This window comes from Choloepus didactylus, chromosome 8 (assembly GCF_015220235.1).
Source record: "Choloepus didactylus isolate mChoDid1 chromosome 8, mChoDid1.pri, whole genome shotgun sequence".
Classification (NCBI taxonomy): domain Eukaryota; kingdom Metazoa; phylum Chordata; class Mammalia; order Pilosa; family Megalonychidae; genus Choloepus; species Choloepus didactylus.
Window position 1 is genome coordinate 12,421,587 of NC_051314.1, and position 15,466 is coordinate 12,437,052.

Sequence of the window (15,466 nt, forward strand, 5' to 3'; positions counted from 1 at the left end):
TAGTTCCGTCGCTGGGTGCGTGTCCCGAAGTGTTGCCATAGCGATGCGAAATCGCCAAAGCTCTCATTGCGCCGTTCCCTGTACCGAGTGTTCTCTTTACCCCCCAATCTCTTCCCCACTCCCGGACCCCATCCTTCATTAACCAGCTGTTGAGCACCTGGGATAGTCCGGCACTGTGCCAGGCACCAGGAATAACTCTCTTGGACTTCGCAGGCTCCGGTGCAAAATTTAAGGTGCTCTTGGGCCAGGAAGCCTAGCTGAAAGGCTCCTTTCCAATTCAGCCGGAAACTGGGTTACTCTCATACCCAAAGCCATAAATGCCGCACACGCTCAAACTCCTGCAACACTTCCCCTTCATCATCATCTGAATAAAACCTCGAGGATGAGACTGAGCCTCATCCCATTTGGATTTCCCACAACCTCCCTATATTTCCTGAATTTTAGGTGCTGCTGTGGAGCTTTAAAAACTAGATTTTCAAGTCCGTAGGTATCCAATCACCGTTATAAAAATGAGAAAGACGGAGTTCTTCAGGTTTAGACACTTTCCAAAACCACACAGGACTGGAATTTGATACACTCCAATTCTTTCCCTATGCTATGTAGTGTCCTAACAATTAATAGAGCATATAAATTTAATAATTGGAGGCTAAATATATGTAAAATATATTCCAAAATTTGAACTCTATCACATAGATGTGAAAGTCATCCATGATTTCTTTCTTTTTCTCAACTCCTTCTCCCACCAACCCAAGATTCATGCTGTCAACAAGTAATGTTGGTTCTTCCACCTCAAAATATATCCTGTATCCCTATACCACTACCATCCTAACCCGACCTACTGGACCACTGCAACTGCCTTCCAACTGGCCTCCCTGTTTTGAATCTTGTCCTTTTTCAATCCACATAGCAACCAGCTGATCTTTTTAAACCACAAATCATATCATGGTCATTCTTTTGCTTAAAATCCTAATGGCTTCCCCTTGAACTTAAGCAAAAATCTAAACTTTCAAGACCTGAATAACCTACTCCAGCTTTTCTCTCCAACCTTCTCTTGCACTACCCTTTCTACCCTTTTGCTGTGGCCAGCCACCCTTCCCTTCTACCTGTTTCTTGAGTACCAAGCCTGTGTCTGCCTCAGGGCCTTTGCACTTGTGGTTCTATCTGTGTGGAACATGCTTGCTATGGCTCTTCTCGTGGCCAGCTCAACACTTTGGCTCTCAGCCCAAAGTCACACACCATCCCCACAGGGCTTCCCCTCCGTGTCCTGTCAACCATTTTATAGTCACTTCATATTATTTGTTTCTATCTGAAATTATTTTGTCACTTTTATTACTTATCTCCCACCACTAGAATGTAAGCTCTGTGAGGGCAATAACTTTATCTTGTTCTGTTTCCAGGGCCAAGAACAGAGCCTAGTATACAGGAGGTGCCCAGTGACCAAATGGCTAGACAGTAATACTTCAAGGCTTACAACAGGATGCTTCTTGAAGACAAAGCACTGGATTGAGTGACTTGCTACTCTGACCATTGTGAATTCTTTGATTTGGTTTGGTTTTTATCACTAACAGGGTTCCGGGCCCAGTTCCACCATGAGGAGACCTAGGCTTTCCTTCCCTGGGTTTCGTCTTCCTCATCTGGAACAGAAGCAAGCTGGATTAAGTTAACCTCATCCAACTGAGCAATTCTATGATTTCTTAGTTTGTCAGAGCTGCTCCAACAGATAACACAAACTGGTTGCCTTGAATGACAGGAGTTGTTTCACAGTTTCGAAGACTACAGGTCCAAAAGCAAGGAGTCGGTAGGATCTTGCTTTGTCTGAAGTCTGTAGCATTCTGGTGGTGACTTGCCAGCAGTCTGTAACTCACTCTCTGCCTCCATCACGCAGTCGTCTGTCTCCTTCTGTCTCCTCCTGACTGTATCTAAATTTCCCCTGCTTATAAGGACTCCAGTCATTTTGGATTAAGGCTCACCCTCATTCAGTTTAGCCTCACCTTAATAACGCCCACAGAGATCCTGTTTACAAATGTGTTCACATCCCCAGGACCGGAGATTAGTTGGGGCTTGAATATGTCTTTGTGGGGGACATGATTCAATCCGTATAAATTTCAGGGTGCAATAACTCAAGATGCAATATCAAGCATGACAAGCATCTGGAGTCCTGGTTTCAATTTGTAAAATGGGGATTATAGGACTATTTCATTGGGTTGTTGTAAGAATTAGAAAAAATACATGTGCAGTGCCTAGTACATACTGGGCACAGTAAATGGTCATTATCACTTTTAGACACTAGAATGGCAGCAACCAGAAGGGTAAATCAGCCATAAAGAATAACCTTTATGAGTTGCTTAATCTTCTATTAATATTTTAGAAGCATAGCCACAAACCTCACAGGCAGAGAAACTGTGAGCGACACATCTTCTTATTCATCAAGTATTTATTTAGTGCCAGGCAATGTACTCAGCTCAGGGGAAACACAGCAAACATCTCTGTTCTTATGGAGCTTCCCGCCTCTTGCAGGGAGATGCCAATGAAGACAACTTAAACAACAAACATCTAGTTACAACTGGAAAGGAATTAAACAGGGTGCTGTGATGGAGAACTGTGGGAGTGCCTGGATGGGAGGTGGGTAAGGCCTGCTGCTTAGGAAACAAACTTGGACTTGCAGGATGAGAAGGAGCCAGCTGGGAGAGGAGGGTTGGGAGGACGAATCAGCACAGAATGTAGGAAGTAAGACAGAGAACAGCTCCAATTTGCCTGAGACTGTAACAGGAAACCTTTGAAGGTTTTAAGCAGGGGAATGAATTGCTTCAATGTATGTTTTAGTGTGGAGAATGGGTTGGAGGATGGTCAAGAGAAGAAACACACAGACCAGTGAGAAGGCTCTTGTAATGTTCCCGGTGAGGGATGGTGGTGGCCTGTTCTAGAGCACAGAGAGCATGCAGAAAAGTGGAAGAATTTTAAAAAATATTTTGGAGGTAGTAATTAATTGTACGTAGTGGGTTTGGAAGGGGGGGGGTCAAGAATGAGTAGGTTTTAAGGCCTGAACAACTGGGTGGATGGCAGTGCTGTTATTTATTATATATAATGGTGAAAACTGGAGCAGCAATGAATGAGTTTGGATGATTGAATGGAAGGAATTAGGAGTTCCACTTCGTCTGAGATGCCTGTGAGACCATGGAGAAGAGGGCAAGAAGGCAGTTGGAGCTCAGAGGAGAGCCTTGAACTGGTGAACTAAATCCTGCAACTGCTGGCATCCTCTTTTAAGATGGATTGAGAGTCCCTATATCCATCCTCTCTGTGGTTTAATTATTTTTCATCTCAATGCACATGTCATCAGCAGCACAAGAAAACAGAAATGTGAGCTTTCCAGTTTCACAGAATTTCAGCAGGAGTTGGAAGCACCAGACTGCAGAGGAGGGAGAAAGGCAGAGAAGAGAGGGAGCCTGGTGACAGTAACAGCTAGCATGAGTGCAAATGGCCGTTAGTTAAGAATTCAGTTGAAGCAGCCTATTAAACACAGGTTGCTAGGCAACACTGGCCACCTCGGAACAGTGTGGCTGTTCCTTCTGTGGCAGAGCTCCTGGGCCCGGGTCTCATTCTGCAAGCACAGGGAGCTTTTTTGGCTGGTCTGAGCCATCCGTCTACACCTGGACCTCACGTGAGTCATTGTCCCTCTCTCCAGGATCACGAATCTCTTGCTTTCTACTGGATCATTCCCCAAAGCAACACAAATGTGCTTCTGGTCACCCATAATTATACAAATAAATCTTTTGGATCCACCTCTTCTACTGCCATTGTGCCATTTCTCCGCCAGCCCCCAACCTTTTAAATGCTCCTCTACACACATACTTCCACTTCTTCTCTTGGCTTTCCCATCTGTCCCTACACTCCACCAAAACTGCTTTCGTCAAGTACAGCCTCTGTGAAATCCAGTGGCCACTCCCCTCTTTTGCACAAGTAACTATTCTCTCCTTCCTGAAACACTGTCCTTTCTTGGGTCCCTTTTGGCTTTCCTCTTTCCTCTCTTGCCAATCCTCTCTCCCTTGTGGGCCATCTCTCTTCAACCCATCAGCAAATGCTTTCAATTCTCCAAAAACTACCCCAAATATTTCCACTTCTGTCTCCACTGTCACAACTTAAATCCAGACACCTCTTCTCTCCTTTGGATAGCAGACGCCACCTAGCTGCTCTCTTCTCTTACCCCAGCCCACTAATTCTCTACACAAGTTAAAAACAAAACAAAACAAAACAGATTGCATCGATGATCTGCAGGTTGGGTGCTCGCTTCCGCATTACCCGCTTCTGTCTGGCCCTCCCCCAATTATTGGGGCCTTTGGGAAGGGGTGGGGGTGCTCCCAGTTGAGGTCAGAGAGTTCGGGAAGGGCCAGGGAAGAGTATTTAACTGACATAATTTACTGCACGCCCACTATGCCGCCGGACGCTGTGGTGGCTACCACAGTGAACCGGAGGACCGCACGGTCCCTGTCTTCACGGAGCTTCCGTTCCCAAACCATCATCAAAGGGAAAGACCAACGCTTTCCGGATAACCGCCTTGGCGCTCGGCCTGCCTCCCGTTCCCAGGTGACTGCGGACAGGCCCCAGACCGCCCCTCTGCCAGGCCAGGAGCTGCTAACCGGCGGCGATCGCCTGCACGACCCACAGCGTCCGGGCCCCGCCCCCACGCCCGCCCAACTCCCGGCTGGGGCGGGTCCGGCGGTCACGTGGCCGAGCGCGCGCGCGCGCGCGGGTTCCGAGCGCCAACCGCCTGCCGCCCCGCCCCGCCCCCGCGTCTCGCCCGCGGCGCGTGGCCGGCCGGGTGCCCTCGGGGCTGGAAGGCTGCAACCCGCTGCCCGTGCGCTCCCAGCCGGGTCCAATTTTTGGGGGGGGGGTCAGTGAGGGCCGTGTACGGGAGGCTCTGGGGGAGCGTAGGGGCCACCCCGAGATTCTGGAGAATCACTAGACTGGGGGCTGACAGGGTCAGGACCCGAGTCCTGGGGTTGCGCCCCAGCGAGGGGGGGAAGGGGGGGCGGCGAGACCCTCCTTTGTCTTAGTTACACTGAGGTGAGGGGGCTACGCTCGGCCAGAGCAATTCGCACAGTGCCCGGCCCAGAAAACTGGTGGTCTTGATTGCAACCACAGTGCGGTGTGGAAAGAAGAGAGGGAGTGATAACTGGGGCTGACAGGGGGTAACTGCCATTATTAAGTATCTCGGCTGGCCAGGTGCGGGTACCTCCACTTCCTTCCCGAGGTGGCAGGCGAGGCACCCGGGGACAGACATCTGCCCTGGGAGTGTGTCATTAAGAGACAGAGCTGGGATACGAACCTGGGACCTTTCACTCCTGACCCACTGCCCTAGGCTAGGGAGAAGGGGTACTTGGACAACGCTTTGAAAATTGGGTAGGGTTTTGATGGGTGGAGACGACTGAGTGATCTGTGTCCTAATTAGCTGTAAAACCCTGGGAAGATATTTGATCTTTAGACGCCATACTTCTGTAAAAATGGCTGGACTTAGGAAAACTGATAGCTAATATGTAAGTAGTGCTTGCAACTTATAAAGCACTTTCAGTCATGTCATATATAATTCTCACAATTAACTCGCCAAGTAAGCGTTTTTATTAGCCTCATTGACTTACAGATGAAGAAATAGTGTCCTAGAAGAGTGTAGATAAGGGAGTAGTGATAGAGCTTTCCTATTTAATGAATCAAACATTTTTCACCGTGCCGAGTTACCTTGGTGAGCATCCAACTCTCTCCCAAACTCTGGTAAGATGTTGTGCCTTCATCATCTGAGCCCCAAGCTACTAAATTTAAGACATTGCTTTTGCTGGATCTTCTTGCCCCTTCCCAACCAACTACCATATCCCAGCAACCAAGATGGTGTGAACAGCAGTTTTAATTTATTTTACTGGGCTGGTTTGGGCTGAACCAAGTATGAGGAGCACTTGAGGCAAAGTCAAAACTGGGAGGTAATTGGATGAGTTTGACTTAATTCTGAAATGTCCAACCTGGTGTTTTGTGTTCTTTAACCAATTAGTTTGAGGGCATTTGGTGATAATTGATCATTTTCTGTCCTTCCTGTTGACAGGTGTACCCTCCTAGCAAATTATTGGAAGGAACATGAGAAATGTAAGTAGGGATTTTGAAGTAACAGTTAAAAGAACCAAAATTGTTTATTTATAGAATAATGGCAGTTAATTTGGTGATACCATTTGCCTGTCAAACCACAGGTACTTATCAAATGCCTACTTTTGAGGAGTGTATTTATTAATGTATGCAGGGAGGTTCTACATGGGTGGTAGTTGTCACCACCACTGACAGAAGTGCTGTTTTTTGGGTTAACCTTTCCCTAATGTCTGTGATGTGATCCTTACAACAGCCCCCCTATCCCACCCATGCCTTTTGCTCATTTGAGCTGATCACCTCAAACTCAGCCAACAGTCATTTTAAAAAACAAAACAAACAAAAAAAACACGCAAAAAAAACTAGCACATTCCCTCATAGGGAGCAGGGAGAGCCTCTTTCCCTGAATGTGATATGGTGCTGTGAGGAAAACAACAGCAGTTCCTTTAATTACAATGCTGACATCTGAAAAACAGCAGTACAAAAGAAAAATGTGGACCTTATGCAATAGATTGAATCCTGAGGACATTTCCTTTCACTGATAAAAAGAAAATCTGAAAATGCCACTGGTTTCCCGTGACAAAAGCACACAACGTTGATTCATTGGGCTAATGATTCATCTGACACTTGAATCAATTAGGGGTTACTTTGAAAAAATCTGTGGGAAGTCCATCAATGCCAGTGGGAAAGGTGATGCATAAACTGTTAACAGGCTCTTAGTTGGAGGGAAATAGAGACGCAGCTTTCAGTCTTAACCCCCCTCCAGCTGACCTCCACAACTCAGAGTGATTTTTTTTTAGTTTTATTTTTCAGAGGTGTTTTTTTTTTTTTTTTTTTGGTGGCAGGGGGGGCGCGTGGCATGGCAGGTGGTGATTTAAAACCCTTTAGTGGAAAAGGCAAATTTATAGAGACAAAAAGCAGATGAGTGGTTGCCTGGAGCTGGAGGTGGGGACGTTGAATGCAGATAGGCATGAGGGATCTTTTTGGGGTGATGGAAAGCTAAACCTGGTTTGTGGTGTTGCTTGTACAACTCTGTAAATTTACTAAAAATCATTGAATTGTGCACATAAAACATAAAGTTTATGCTATATAAACTAACTTCAATAAAGCTGTTTACAAACAAAGAAAACCCTTCTTGGCTCCCCACGGCTTACCCTTTGCATGCCCAGAGGCTCTCCACCCCTCTGGCCTCTCCTGGTGTGCCCAGTATGTCGCTTGAATATGAGCAGTTGGGAGCTGACTGCAGATGCTCCCATAAAGGCTCTGTCATCTTCCTGCCTCTGCACATGCTGTCCCTCAGCCTGGGCTCTCCTTCCTGTCCTTGTCTGCCAGGAAACACTTACTCTCTCCCTTCAAGATTCAGTCTGAGCATCTACTCTGCCGGTAAGCTTTCCCTGACTTTTCCAAGTCAAGACAAGTGACAATGCTGTTATTTTTCATATACACTTCTGGTACCCTCACCAAATTGTGAGCCCTCTAATCCTAACCTTCTCCTCTCTAGAACCTAGTAGGTCTGATGCCTAGAATATTTGTTGAATAACTGCATGTGCTGTCAGGACTCCCCCTTTAGAGCCTACCATGTACATAGTACTCTTTTTTATGAGGAGTGCTGCATCCATCCATCCATCCATCCATCCATCCATCCTTCCATCCTTCCATCCTTCCATCCTTCCACAAACATTTGTGCTAAAGTGCTGAGGATTCCTGTGGATACAAAAATGAGTAAGACAAGACGCTTGTCTTCAAGGAGCTCCCTGTCTAGTGCAGGAGACAAGTAGTGCCAAGCAGGTGATTATATGTCCCCACCTTCCTCTGCCCTACCTGTGTGATCTCGGACTGATTACTTATTCTTATGTAAAATGGGGATGGTAGTAGAACCTACCTTATAGGTGTGTTGTGAGGATTAACTGGGTGGTTACAGGAAGAAAGTGTGTGTTGGCACTGCAGTGCACCTGGGAGTTAGGGCAAACGTGAAGATGCCTGAGCTGAGTTGTGAAGAATGAGTGGAAATTTCCTTTCCTCAGTTTACGCCGAAGCATGTTGAATGCTGATTCGTATACGTTATCGTTATCAGCCTTACTGATTAGGAAAAATACAAGGGCAGATGGCTTAAATTATCTGTGTACTCAGAAGCAAAGATGAAGGAATATTATCTTGCTGTGGATACTCATTTCTATGGTTTGCCCCAGCCTCAATTTCCTAAGAAATACTGTTTAAAGAATGGTTGCAAACCAGCGGCTCTTGGGCTGAATTCAGACTGCCTGAGTGTTTTGTTCGGCCAATGTAAAATTTATAAAATTTTTTTGAAGCAACAGCTTAAGAGTTGACACAACTAGTCAAGATTTCCAGCTTCTCTTAAAAAAGGAGAAGATATGTTGACACTGGACTTGTACATCCCCTGGCAGACAGCAGTTAGCTGTTTCCTTTAGCAGGCCACGTCCTCGCTGTTTGCAAAGTGCATGTGCGTGTTCTCACTGCGGCCGCTGAAGGCCTGTGAGTGTGCCTGCTGACTCGGGAGCACTCTTGTTTTCTGCATAGTGTTCGTTACTGAACAGAACGGTTGTGCTGGACACCTGTCTCCTCTGTGACCTAGAAAGGACGAGCTAAGGCAAAGGACACCTAAAAGGCCATTGTTCTTTTCTCAGGGCCAGCCTCTTATCCGCCTAAAACCCCTTTTTGTTCATAAACATGACCCTTCTCCTCTCCAGGCTTTGGGAGGGGGTAAAAAAAACACACTGGATATGGTTAGAAGACCTGAAACTGTATTTAATCTTATTACTCATTTTGATGTATCTTTATTTTTCTGATTTTCAAACAATACCTAGACATATATAAAATGGAAAATTAAACTCCCTCAAAATGTATCCCTTTTCTCCCCACCCCATAGCTCCTATTAAGGGTTGCTGGTTTTTTGTTTTTTTTTTTTTTTTTGGTATGTTTTAAAAGCTTCCATTTATCAAACACTCGCTGGGTGCCAAGCACTTAGCTGAGCCCTTTCCAGATCTCTTTTATCCTTGCGGCAACCCTATGAGGTTATTCCTGTTCTACAGGTGAAGAAACTGAGTCTCAGGCCAAGTAACATGTTTGGGGTCACACAGTGAGTGTGTTCCAACACATTTCTTTCTGACTCCAAAGCCCTTTCTCTTGACCAATACACGGTAAAGCCTCTCTGACCAGCTTTGGTTAGGAATGGAAGATACTCACCTGAATATACCCATAAAGGCCTCCACCTTCTGCCTCATCATCCATTCATTCATTCATCATACATTTCCTGACTGGCTACTGGGGGTGGGGGTGAGGGGGTTGAATACAACAGTGGCTGCAGTCCTGCCCTCCGGGAGTTCGGATGGAGATGACAGGTACTCAGCAGACACTTGCAGAATGATAAGGGAGGTACTGGAATTATATACAGTGAGGTGATGGCAGAGAAAGGGGGGAGCAGTTCTGTTTGGGTGGTAGAGAATTGGGGTGTCAATATATGTGATATTTAAGCTATGTCTGGAAGGATGAGTAAGAACTCAGCAGGTACCCAGTGGGTTCACTCCCAGCAGAGGAAACAGCATGGACAGAAGGAAGGATGGCGGGAGGGAAAAATAAACGATGCTTCCTAGGAGAACTGGAAATAAGTTAGTATGGCTATAGGCTAGGATATGGGCAGGAGCTGGACAGGTAGGGAGGCAAGGACCTGATTATAATCTTGTATGTCATTCTAAGAAATTTGGATTTTAATTGGTAGGTGGGGGAGCCACTGCAATGTTTATGAAAGGGGAGTGACACACTTCATTTATATTTTAGGTGGAGAAATCTGGCAGTGGAGTGGAGGATGGATTGGAGTGGGTAGGAACTGGAGGCAGGGAGGCCAGGAAAATAACTATTGCAGTTAGTCCATTGGAATTAATGTGGAAATGTTTTTTGTTTGGTTGTTTTTTTTTGTTCTTTGTGGGGTTTTTTTGTAGAACTATGGCTGAATGCTTGTCTTTAGTAAAACTCGATACCCATCATTTATAAAAACTTCTTAGATGTAAAAGGATGTTTTAATTCAATAAAGTGTATTTTTTTCCAACTAAGAGCTTTCAACTGTTTAACAGTGAAGTTCTAGAACAGTCCCCAGCAAATCTATTTCTAATGAGTGTCCCAGGACCAAGAAGTAATTCACTGGAGCATAACTAATAAAAATAATAACAGCTAAAATGTATTGAGCTTTAAAACGTGTGACCAGACACTGGGTGAAATAATGCATTATCTTATTTAACTTTCACAACTACCCTTTGAGCTCAGTTCTGTTACTCAGTTTTATAGATGAGGAAGCAGTAAGGATGATGTGTATAAATAAGGCCACAAAGTTACTAAGGCACCTAGTAAGAATTGAAATCCATGTCTATTTGAAAGCCCTCTAGTGCTACGCTGCAAACTGACACCAGTGACAAGACAGAATATTCAAATCTTTGTACAGCGTAACTTGCTTATACAATGATACCTTGGTACTCGTCATTAATTGGTTCCGGGAGGCGCTACGACTATCCAAAATGATGAGTACCAAACAAATTTTTCCCATAAGGAATAATGTACATAGATTTAATGCGTTCCCAAACCAGAGACAATGCACATTTTTAAGGCAATAAGTAAAAAGATACAGTTTATATCATTACATGAGAAATAAATCTAAAATCAATAAATACTTAGATTAAATAAAATAAAACCTTCACTTTCCCTGTACTGAGAGAGTCCGTGGCCTAATGGGATGGTGGGAGGAGAGTAGTGTGGAGGAGAGATTACATGGAGCGATGCTTGGAAGGAGAGTCCCCCTCCAATAGAACACCAGATACTTGCACTTCAGGTGTCCTTTCTCTTTTCTGCCTTTTTTCAACTTGCACCACAGGCTCTGACACACTCTTTGTCACCTTCACTAAAAACTTATCCAATGAGGACTGCTTCTGTCTTCTTTTCAGAATTCCTCGAAGATGTGAAATTGTTTGGTCATTCAATAAATTCACATTTCTTTTTGTCAGAGCTTTGTCCTGATGGTACTTCTCCGCAAAGTTTTGAACGTCTACCCATTTTGCACACATCTCCTTTTTTTTTTTTTTTTAATCTTCATTTTATTGAGATATATTCACATACCACGCAGTCATACAAAACAAATCGTACTTTCGATTGTTTACAGTACCATTACATAGTGGTACATTCATCACCCAAATCAATCCCTGACACTTTCATTAGCACACACACAAAAATAACAAGAATAATAATTAGAGTGAAAAAGAGCAATTGAAGTAAAAAAGAACACTGGGTACCTTTGTCTGTTTGTTTCCTTCCCCTATTTTTCTACTCATCCATCCATAAACTAGACAAAGTGGAGTGTGGTCCTTATGGCTTTCCCAATCCCATTGTCACCCCTCATAAGCTACATTTTTATACAACTGTCTTCGAGATTCATGGGTTCTGGGTTGTAGTTTGATAGTTTCAGGTATCCACCACCAGCTACCCCAATTCTTTAGAACCTAAAAAGGGTTGTCTAAAGTGTGCATAAGAGTGCCCACCAGAGTGACCTCTCGGCTCGTTTTGGAATCTCTCTGCCACTGAAGCTTATTTCATTTCCTTTCACATCCCCCTTTTGGTCAAGAAGATGTTCTCCGTCCCACGATGCCAGGTCTACATTCCTCCCCTGGAGTCATATTCCACGTTGCCAGGGAGATTCACTCCCCTGGGTGTCTGATCCCACGTAGGGGGGAGGGCAGTGATTTCACCTTTCAAGTTGGCTTAGCCAGAGAGAGAGGGCCACATCTGAGCAACAAAGAGGCATTCGGGAGGAGGCTCTTAGGCACAACCATAGGGAGGCCTAGCCTCTCCTTTGCAGCAACCGTCTTCCCAAGGGTAAAACCTGTGGTAGAGGGCTCAACCCATCAAACCACCAGTCCCCTAACACATCTCCTTTATCAAGGAACTGGGGAATCCTCCCTTATCTCCTCACCTGAAGAAATCTCTTCGACCACCTCTTTTTGCTGCTCCTTCTGTAGTTCCTGCAGCTCCTCGGTGCTGAGCTCTTCACGACATTCCTCCACTAACTCCTCAACATCAGCAGCATCGACCTCCAGACCCATGGATTGGCCCAAGATACAACATCCTGCACAACTGCACCCTCCGCACCTGCAGCCTTTTTATTAGCACTCGCCGCCTCGCCATGCCTAACGACCTCACGGCGCTATGGATGCCCGTCCTCTTTTTAAAATGATCAAACCTGCCGTGGCTGGCCTTAAAAACTGCAACACTCTCATCACTGGGTCCTGGTTTGTTTTTCAAAAGATCAGCATGCAAGACTTTCGCTTTTTCACGTGCATGGCTTCCCATACACTGTTGCCTGCTAACTGCTTCTCATTTACCAAAATCAGTAGCAGCTTTTCAACTTCCTCGAGTGTTTGGGAATGCTGCTTTGTTACCGCTTTAACTCCTTTCACAACAGCAGCCTTTTTTCAAAAAAAAATTTTAACTGTATTTATCAAATTTTAAACAAACAACAAAAAACCCCAAAACATTTCAAACAAAACAAAGCAAAGGATTAAGAAAAACAAATAACTTAAAATAACTACTTTGCTTCTTCCAACATGTTCCTACCATACCCCAAGAAAATTAACAAACCATAATCAAACAAAGGCATAAGAAAAACCAAATAACCCAAAATGACTACGTTGAAGCTAATTTTTAAAAATGCAATAGCTTTTTTTGCTTTATCAAAAAATTGAAAAAAAATTCAAACAAAACAAATGAATAAGAAAAACAAATAACCTAAAATAACTGTATTGCTTCCACCATGTCCCTACCATACCCCAAGAAAGTTAACAAACTATAATCAAAACAAGCATCGGCCTTTTTTAATCACTTCTTTATTCTTAGTGATGGTGGAGACTTGTTCTAGGCATGCCGTATTCCCTAGCAAGATCAGTAATGCAAATACTGCTCTCGTATTTGCCTATACTTTTTTTTTTCTCTCAATGGTGGTGCGAAGTAATTTTCTTTTCTGCTCAGCGCTATCAATGCTCATTTTCTTAGGACCCATGGTGAGAAAAAACGCAAAACTATATAAAATGACCACAGAAGCCAAGACCACAAGGGGATGTGCACATGGCAAGAGCTACCACGTGACTAAAGTGTGACCCTTTGTTTCGGCTGGAAAAGATATCGAGTCATGAGGCAACTGACACTGACACGTTCTAGCTTGCACGTTGAGTACCAAACAAACAACGAGTACTGGGTCTGAATGTTCGCTTCCAAATGCATTGAGTACCAAATTTGGCAAGTTTCAAAGTCGTCGAGTACCAAGGTACCACTGTAAAGTATAAGTCCTACTGACATTATCTATAAAGAATATCCAAAAGCAGTCCTCTTAATTCCCATAACCCCAGATGGTCACCACCATTTATTATCTGATATCCTACAGTAGCCTCCTAATGAGTTGCTTTGCTTTCTCTCTTGTCACCTCACAGCCTATTTGTTTTTTTTTAATATATATATATTTTATTAGAAAAGTTGTACATTTACAGAAAAATCATGCAAAAAATACAGAGTTCCCATATAACATACCCCCCACGGTTTTCCCTATTATTAACATTTTGCATTAGTGTGGTATCTTTGTTGCAACTGTTGAAAGAATGCTATTATAATTATATTGCTAACTAAAGCACTTGGTTTACATTAGGGTTCATTGTTTGTGTTGTACAGTTCTGGTTTTTAAAAAATTTTTATTCTAGTAGCATGTTTTTATTCAAAAACATAATTCAGTAGTGTTTACATTCACAATGTTGTGCTACCATCACCACCATCCATTATCAAAACTTTTCTATCATCCCAAACAGAAATTCTGTATCAATTAAGCATTAACTCTTCATTCCCTACCCCCAACCTGGCCCCTGGTAGCCTGTATTCTAGTTTCTGACTCTGAATTCACTTTGTCTAATTATTTAATATCAGTGAGATCATACAACATTTGTCCTTTTGTGTCTAGCTTATTTCACTTAACATGAAGTCTTGTTGTTGCGTGTATCAGAACTTCATTCCTTTCTAGGGCTGAATAATATTCCATTGTATTGAGAGACCACATTTTGTTTATCTAATCATCTGTTGATGGATACTTAGGTTGCTTCTATCTTTTGGCAATTGTGAATAATGCCACTAGGAATATCTATGTGAAAATACCTAGTTGAGCTCCTTCATTCAATTCTTTTATATACCTAGAAATATATACCTAGAAATGGGATTGCTGGGTCATATGGTAATTCTATATCTAACTTTCTGGGGAACTGCCAGTTTTCCACAGTGACTGCCATTTTACATTCCCACCAGCAATGAATGAGTGTTCCTATTTCCCCACATTCTCTCCACAACTTGTTATTTTCCACTTTTGAAATAGAAACCATTCTAGTGGGGATGAAATGCTATCTCATTGTGGTTTTGATTCCATTTCCCTAATGGGTAATGATGTTTAGCAGGTTTTCATGGGCTTATTGGCCATTCATATATCTTTTTAAGAGAAATATCTATTTAAGTCTTTTGCCTGTTTCTTAACTGGGTTGTCTTTTTGTTGTTGAGTTATAAGATTTCTTTATAAATTCTGGATCTTAACACCATATTGGATATGTGACTTGTAAAATATTTTCTCCCATTCTGCAGGTTGTCTTTTTACTTTCATGATGATGTCCTTTGGTATGCAGAAGTTTTTAATTTTGATGAAGTCTCATTTATCTATCTTTGTTGTTACTCATTCTTTTGGTATAAAGCCTAAAAAACTACTGCCTAACACACGAGGTCCTAAAGATGCTTCCCTATGGTTTCTTCTAGGAGTTTTATAGTTGTGGTGCTTATATTTAGGGCTTTGATCCATTTTGGGTTAATTTTTATATATGGTGTGAGGTAGGGGTCCACCTTCATTCTTTTGCATATGGGCATCCAATTTTCCCAGTACCATTTGTTGAAGAGTCTATTCTTTCCCCACTGAGTGATTTGACACCCTTGTCAAAAATCAATTGGGGGAGAGGAGCAAGATGGCAGCATAGAGAAGAATGGAATTTAGTTAGTCCCCTGGAGCAACTAATAAACAATCAGGAACAACTAGTAAATAATCTGGAACAACTGCTGGGGGACAACTGTGACTGTCCACACATCATACGCCAACCTGGATTGGGTGAAATGGCTGAGACTGCAGCATAAAATCTGTAAGTAAAAACTGTGGACCCACGCTGGGAGCCCCCTCCACCCATGGCAGGCTGAGCTGCAGGACCTCACTTGGGAGAAAGCAGCGTTCTTGGAGCAAGCGAATATAGCTCAGCCCAGCTCCAACTGGGATTTTAATTAA